At 41.5% G+C, this 8089-nt stretch overlaps 1 long non-coding RNA gene across 1 annotated transcript; it reads right to left on the bottom strand.

The window, feature by feature from the left end:
- Positions 1–6238: 6238 nt before the first annotated feature.
- Positions 6239–6953, bottom strand: LOC306962462. Its single transcript, XR_013792820.1, has 3 exons — positions 6880–6953; positions 6580–6806; positions 6239–6386 (listed from the first exon to the last, which is right to left on the bottom strand). It is a non-coding gene; the product is annotated as an uncharacterized lncRNA (long non-coding RNA).
- Positions 6954–8089: the final 1136 nt, after the last annotated feature.

Genomic DNA, 8089 nt, shown 5'->3' with positions numbered 1-8089 from the left:
TCCAAGAGAGGCAGCGAATACGGAGGAGGTCGGAGAAATCTTGAAGTCACTCGACTTCCTAACAGCTGAAACAAGCGCTATTAAAGCTCAGCAAAAACAACTTCTACACCTGATGGAGGAAGTCAAAGAGCTGCGGAAGCAAAATGCTGAAAAGGATGAAAGAATCTCTGACCTGGAAAGGCGGGTAGACGAAATGGAGCAATATTCCAGAGTCAATGATGTGATCGTGACTGGGCTGAAAGTGAAGCCCCGGAACTATGCCAAAGCGGTGGCCGGCACCGGTGCAGAGCCAGACGAGCAGGACACGTCCTCCGCGGAACACCAGGTGGCGACCTTCCTACGATCCAAAGGAATAACGCTGGATGTGGAAGACATCGAGGCCTGCCACCCGCTCCCGCGGAGAAGAGACAACGATCCGCCAGCGGTGATAATGCGGTTCGCGAACAGGAAGAAAAAGATCGAAATACTGAAACAAGGACGGAAACTAAAGGGGACTAACGTCTACATGAATGACCACTTAACACGGAAGAACGGAGAAATAGCACGCAAAGCCAGGTTCCTGAGGAAGCAAGACAAAATCCAGAGCACTTGGGTGAGAAACTGCAAAATCTTCATCAAGCTAAACGGACCACCGGAGGACGCAAAGGTGTTGGTTGTCAGAAGCATGGAGGAGCTAGCCAAATATGACTGATATGACTGGAACGGGAGTGACATCTCAGAGGTAACAATACATCATTTTACATGTATACAATGACATCCAATCTCAACAATCCTCAAGAGGACAATGAACACAGTGATTATGACCCAGAGAATAACCTAGATCCTGATACTATGTTTCTGTCAGATACTAACATTGACTGCCGCTATTATTCTGATAATGATTTCAATGCTGTTAACACCAAAGGAAAACTATCCATTATTCATTTTAATAGCAGAAGCATGTACACTAATTTCAGTAGTATTAAAGAGTATCTGCAACAATTTACTTCTCCTTTTAACCTAGTAGCAATTTCAGAAACATGGTTTAACGAAAGAAAAGGCATTGACAACTTTGAATTGGAAGGATATGACTTAAATTATGTGAACAGGAAAAACAAAGCAGGTGGTGGGGTAGCTATATATGTAAGCAATAAAATAAAGTTCAAAATGATTGAAAAAATGTCAATATCAGTTGATAACTTACTTGAATGTGTAACAATTGAAATTAACTGTGAAAGGAAAAAAAATATTATAATTAGTTGTATTTATCGATCACCGGGGTCAAGCATTGAATTATTTACCGAATGGATGGAGAGAACATTCTCTACTGTCAATAAAACATTATTTATTTGCGGTGATTACAATATTGATCTGATGAATCCAAACAACCATCGTGCTACTGATGATTTTGTGAACGCTATGTATAGTATGAGCCTCTTCCCATCTATCTCCAGGCCTAGTAGGATTACCTCGCATAGTGCAACACTCATTGACAATATCTTTACAAATGCTATGGAACAAACCAATGTTAGTGGTCTCATGATATCTGACATAACTGATCATCTTCCTGTATTTGCATTGCTCAACGACAATTATGAAAAAAACGATGAATCTCCAAAAAATACATATAAAAGGGTACTAACCGAGAAGTCTATTGATGCGCTAAATTGTGAGCTAGCTAACCAGGACTGGACAAATGTGCTTGTGGAGAATGATGTGAACAGGGCCTACAATACATTCCTGGAAATATTTTGTTCATTATATAACAAACACTGCCCTGCGCGTCAATATACAAGAGAGAAAAAAACATCTAAGTGTCCATGGCTAACACAAGGAATACTTAATGCATGTAAAAAGAAAAATAATTTATATAGAAAATTTATGAGGCAAAGAACAAAAGAATCTGAAGAACGGTACAAAATATACAAGAACAAACTGACAACCATTGTACGAAACAGCAAAAAATTATACTACGATAACAAATTAAATGAAAACAAAAGTAATATTAAAGGAATCTGGAGTTTACTGAATAAATTGTTAAGAGACAGTTGTACAGTTAACTCATATCCGGACTACTTTATAGATGACCATACTGAAAACTATGATATGAAGAATATTGTCAATAAATTCAACGATTTTTTTATAAATGTTGGACCCGAATTAGCCGCCCAAATCCCAGCATGTAATAATAACATAATGGTGGATTCAGTTATAGAAAGGAACCCGCAAACCATCTTCCTCTCAGACGTGAGTGAGACTGAAATCAAATCTATTGTGAATAAATGTAAAAATAAGTCATCGATGGACTGTTTGGACATAAATATGAGATTAATAAAAATAATTATTGACAATATTCTGAAACCCTTTACTCACATATGTAATGTCTCATTCCAAACTGGAACTTTTCCAGATAAAATGAAAATAGCCAAAGTGTTACCTCTATTTAAAAACGGAAGTAAACACATATTTACAAACTACAGACCAGTCTCTCTTCTGCCGCAGTTCTCAAAAATATTGGAGAAAATGTTCAACAGCAGGTTGGATAAATTTATCACGAAGCACAAGCTAATTTACGAAGGGCAATACGGATTTAGACCCAAAAGATCGACCACTATGGCCGTTATTGATGCTGTGGAAGAAATCACCAGTGCTTTAGACAACAAAAAACATGCTGTTGGAATCTTTATAGATCTTAAGAAAGCATTTGATACTATCAATCATTCTATCTTGGTACAAAAATTAGAAAAATATGGTATTCGGGGAGTTGCTGGGAACTGGATTAAAAGCTATTTAGACGAGAGGCAACAATTTGTTAAGATGGGGGACACTGAATCAAAATGTATGGGCATTGTTTGTGGACTGCCTCAAGGGTCTATACTGGCACCTTTGCTATTCAATTTATATATCAACGATATATTTAAAGTGTCAGAGTTATTAAAAATGGTGTTATTTGCTGATGATACCAACATATTTTATTCAAACGATAACTATAATAGACTAATACAAGATGTAAATCAGGAACTAGCTAAGCTTAAAACATGGCTGGATCTAAACAAATTATCACTCAACCTGAACAAAACAAAAATGATCATGTTTGGCAATTACAAGGAAAATCCTGAATTATGGATAACTATAAATGGTACTAAAATAGAAAAAGTAACAGAAATCAAATTTTTGGGAATCACTATAGACAACAAACTGAGCTGGAAATCACACATTGGACACATACAGAGAAAGATATCAAAAAATATTGCGATAATAAACAAAGCTAAGTATGTTTTAAATCATAAGGCTCTGTATATATTGTATTCAAGTCTTATACTGTCATATTTAACTTATGGAATTGAGGTTTGGGGTAATAATTACAAAAGTTCACTCCATCCCCTTGTAATACTCCAAAAACGAGCAATCAGAACTATTCACAAAGTTGGTTACCTCGAACACACAAATAAATTGTTCTTACAAAGTAACATGCTCAAACTCATGGATCTAGTTGATTTTTATACAGCACAATTAGTGTATAAAGCCAACCGGGACTTATTACCACAAAATATTCAAAAACTGTTCACAAAAAGAGATGAGTGTTACAATTTGAGGGGATGTTGTCAACTTAAAGTACCAACTATTAGTTCCACGAGGAAACGAATGTGTGTGTCTGTGTCTGGTGTCCGGCTCTGGAATAAACTGGGAGTCCAACTCAAGCAATGCTCATCCGTTTATCAATTCAAATCAAAGTATAAACAACTCATACTGTCTGCGTACAGGACGGAGGAATGTCCTTGAGTGTGGAAATGGAAACAACTGCAGTAAAATATCTATGTTGTAGTACTGTAACTGACAAACTAGTTTTGCAGAGGAGGAAAAAAAAAAAAAAAAAAAAAAAAAAAAAAAAAAGAGATTGTATCCACTGATGTATATGTATGTACATAGTGTATATAACTGTTTGTTTTGTCTTACTCACATATCTCTGTTTTGTATCAGATATGTGAATCTGAAGTCAAAGCTATATAGATATATATATGGCTATATTTGGCTATAAGTACAAATGCAGATCGCTGTTACATCTACTTCGATCGTTTATCACCAATACTTTTTCTGATGTGTCATAACTAAACCAAGTATAACAAAGACAAACCTCAAGTAACTCAATATTGTGTCTGCTTGTTGTCACCATCACTGCTTCTCAACTATACAAAGGATCAGGGCAGGCGAGACATGGACCTGTTGGAGAGAAGGGCCCCCCCTCCTCCCAATGGGCTCATTAAACTCGTCATGTGAAGCATCATACAGCACAGATTACTAACGTTCACTTGTAAAGTCACTACTCAGGGCAGCAGGGTTGGGCCGGTTGACTGGGGGTCATTGCCCCCTCCCAGCTGACCCACACTCTGCTTTTTAATGCACATCACAGAATAGGGCTCTCACTGTCACATAGTCTGCTGTAGATGGTGACAATGAAGTGACTGATTATGAATTAATAGCAACAATAATAATAAAATAATAGTATAATAAATTAACCAATAATGATATAATAGCATAAAATATCAAATAAATTACATTTATTAATCAATCATATAATGTGGTCGTAATTAATATAATCAATAATATTGTGTCCATTAAAAGTACTTAACTAAAAACAAAAAACAACAAGGAACAAATGTTCAACTTAAGATTGGTGACTCGTTGTTTTTGGCAGTGATGGGTATTTGTAATTATTGAGTTTTCTTTCCCTGTCTTTGAACCAGCAGAATGTTGTAACATAAATATTGATGATTGTAAAGTCACTGGAATATGATAAAATGACTTTATGTCATATCTTCTTTGTGCATAGTAAATGAATGTAACTATTTCTTAAGTACGAAAGGGGGTAGGCTCTAACAAGCTGAAGCTTCTGCCTACTCCTTTTGAGCATCATATCCACGTTATTTATTTATCTATTTGGCTATTCACCTACGCATGTATCTTTCTTTTGCTGAATTACTCTGCTGAACTCTGTTCCTATGAAGAACTTTGTGGAGCTCAGATGCTCAAATAAAAAAGATGAATTGAATTGAATAAAAGTCTTTTGGATAAAATTGTTCTGATAAAAATAATTGTTCAGATAAAATGTTCGTTAAAAACTCTAAGGTTAAAACGATTTCCGGGGAATGATAATCCGTGGTATGAGTCACCAGCCTGGAGCCGTCCCGGCAGACTATCGGGTAGGCGCTGCGCCTCTGCTGCGTGGAGCTCCGTATACGTCCCGTGGTTCGATCCCCTCGCAGGTCCGCGACACCCCTCCGTGCGATCAGGCGAAGCACAGCTGGAAACAGCGACACAGTAGCCGTCAGTGAAACCGCTCGTCAAAACCCGTCAACACACACACACACGCCTACGGCGATAATCATGGGTTCGTCCCTTCACTTAGCTCTTGTAGGGCGTATCATATGCTGTCTGCTGTTGCTGTTGCTGGCCTTGGATCCACGGTCCTGCTGCGATAGGGCGGCGGCGTCGAGTTGTCCCTCGGTCCCCACGTCCACCGGTGACTCTCCCTCTTCCAGTCCCACTTCCTCGTTTAAAAACACTGTCCACTGATTACGCCGTTTGGGGGAACAGTCTGATTGGCTGGGCGGGAGGATCAATCCATTACGGCAGGGGTGCGTTAAACTAAAAACACTTCAAATCCCGTAAGGAAAACAAAACATGCAGGAACAACGCATATACAAAATCAATGTTAAAACTACCCCGCGCGATGTGTCCTCTCCTCCTGACATCTCCCCCCAGTTTTCAGATAGTCGTCCCGACTACTACAGTGATTGGTTTCTGTACCTTAACGGTAGATTACCCAAATTGCGACGCTGAGAACGTCTTACGAGTGGCTGTTCATGTGGAAACCCTGGGTCTGGCGTTTGTTCATTCCCTGCTGGCTCGGGTGCCGAACGAGACTCGTAATACAACAGGTAAGAAGAGCGGCATAGAATTTGGTGGCACAGAGTGTCTCGATTGGGCAGGCTCCGTAACCAACTGATCGCCAGGTTCTAGTGGGCATGGTTTAAGGTTATTGCGATGCATAGTCTTTATAGGCCCCACCTGACCTTCAGGCCGAATTTCATATACCGGCGAATCAGGGTGGAGTTGAGACACAACAACGTAGGGTGACCGTTGCCAACGGGGCGCCAGCTTGCCTTGGTCATGGCGATGGAAGTTTCTGAGCAGCACCCTTTCTCCTGGGAGTAGCGGTACATCCTGACATCTTTTGTCATACCTGTCCTTATCCTTTTGTTGTTGTGCTTTTGTTCGCGTAATTACATGTTTATAAGCTTTGGTCAGTGTCCGGTGATGATTAGCAACCCAGTCATGCATGTTGTAGGCTTGAGACTCTGTTGGAGCTCCTGTGGCCATCTCTACAGGAAGCCGGGCGTGACGTCCTGTCAAAACAAAATGAGGGGTGAGGCCAGTGCTACTATGTGCGCTGTTGTTATATGTGAAGAGCAAGGCAGGTAGGCTGTCTGTCCATCTCACTTTCTCCTCATCACTCAAGGAGGCCAACAAGGTTAACAGAGTCTGATTAAAACGTTCGCAGGCGCCATTACCCTGCGGATGGTAGGGTGTGGTTCGTACCTTCTTGCAGCCGTAAAGATTGCAAAGCTGCTGGAGTACAGTGGATTCAAATGCTGCTCCTCTATCAGACAGGATTCTTTCAGGACAACCCCATATTTGGATCACATTTCGCCAGAGGGCTTGGGCTGTGGTGACTGCTGTTTGATCCTTTGTTGGCACGGCCCACCCGAATCTTGAGAATAGATCGGTCATCACCAAGACATACGGATAGGGGCTTTGGGGGTTTCCTAAGGACAGAAAGTCAATGGCCACCGTCTCCAGGGGGTAAGAGGACTGTATGGGCTGGAGGGGTGCTCTTACCTCTGGCCCGGCTTTTTGTTCACAGCAGGAGGTACACTGCATTGTCCACTTGCGTACATCCTCCCCCATGTGTGGCCAAAAGAACGATCTCCTCAATGATGCCTCAATCCGATTAGCTCCCATGTGTCCACTCGAGGAATGATAGCGTTCCCACAGTAGATGCTGGCATACCGGGGGAACCACTATTTGATGGAAAATTTCACTTGTTAGAGGATCTTTCACAGCGCGCTGAAGAAGACCTTGGTTCAATTGGAGCTTGTCCCAGTGTCTAAGAAGGCTTCTGGCCAATTGTGGTGCTGCAAGTCTCACCTCTTTGAGGGGTCTCGTGTCCTGCTGAAGCCATGCACAAACCAGTCTGAGTGCTTCATCCTTCTGCTGGTTTTCACGCCATTCCGTCACATCGTCAAGCTTTGCAGTCACGGGATTTGAGTCAACACTGGTGTCGGGTCTACAGCTCTGTGGGAGCCTGGACAAAACGTCAGCATTCTTATTTGCCACACCTGGTCTGTACTTAATAGTAAATTGGTAATTTGACAGCTTTGCCGCCCACCTTTGCTCAACTGCGCCCAACTGAGCGGTATCCAAATGGACTAATGGGTTATTGTCAGTGTAAGCTGTAAAAGTGGCCCCTAACAAATAGTCCTTAAACTTATCAGTCACGGCCCACTTTAGTGCCAAAAGTTCCAGTTTAAAAGAACTGTAGTTTTGATCATTCTTTTCCGTGGGGTGCAGGCTTCTGCTGGCATATGCGACGACTCTTTCACGTCCCTCCTGAACTTGGGATAAGACTGCACCTAGTCCCTCCAGACTCGCATCTGTGTAGAGATGGAAAGGTTTAGAGAAATCAGCATAGGCGAGTACAGGTGTACTTAGTAAGGCGAGTTTAAGTTTTTCAAATGCTGTTTGGCACTCGGGTGACCAAGTAACCCTTTGTTCCTTTTTGCTCACAGCAGCAGAACCTCTCAGAAGGGCATGCAGCGGGGCGGCAATCTTGGCAAAGGCCGGAATGAAACGCCTGTAGTAACCCACGAAGCCCAAAAATGATCTAACCTCTTTTACAGTGTGCGGGGGCTTCCACTGTTGGACCACTGCAGTCTTGTCGGGGTCTGTTGATACCCCCTCCTGGCTGACAACATGTCCCAAGTATTTGACTTTGCGTTGGAAAAAGTGGCATTTATGTGGTTGAAGTTTGAGGCCGTGTTTCGACAGA

The sequence above is a fragment of the Gobius niger genome, assembly GCF_951799975.1.
Source record: "Gobius niger genome assembly, chromosome: 4".
NCBI classification, from domain to species: domain Eukaryota; kingdom Metazoa; phylum Chordata; class Actinopteri; order Gobiiformes; family Gobiidae; genus Gobius; species Gobius niger.
The sequence above is the reverse complement of the archived record's forward strand: the minus strand, read 5'-3'. Positions and strand labels throughout refer to the sequence as shown.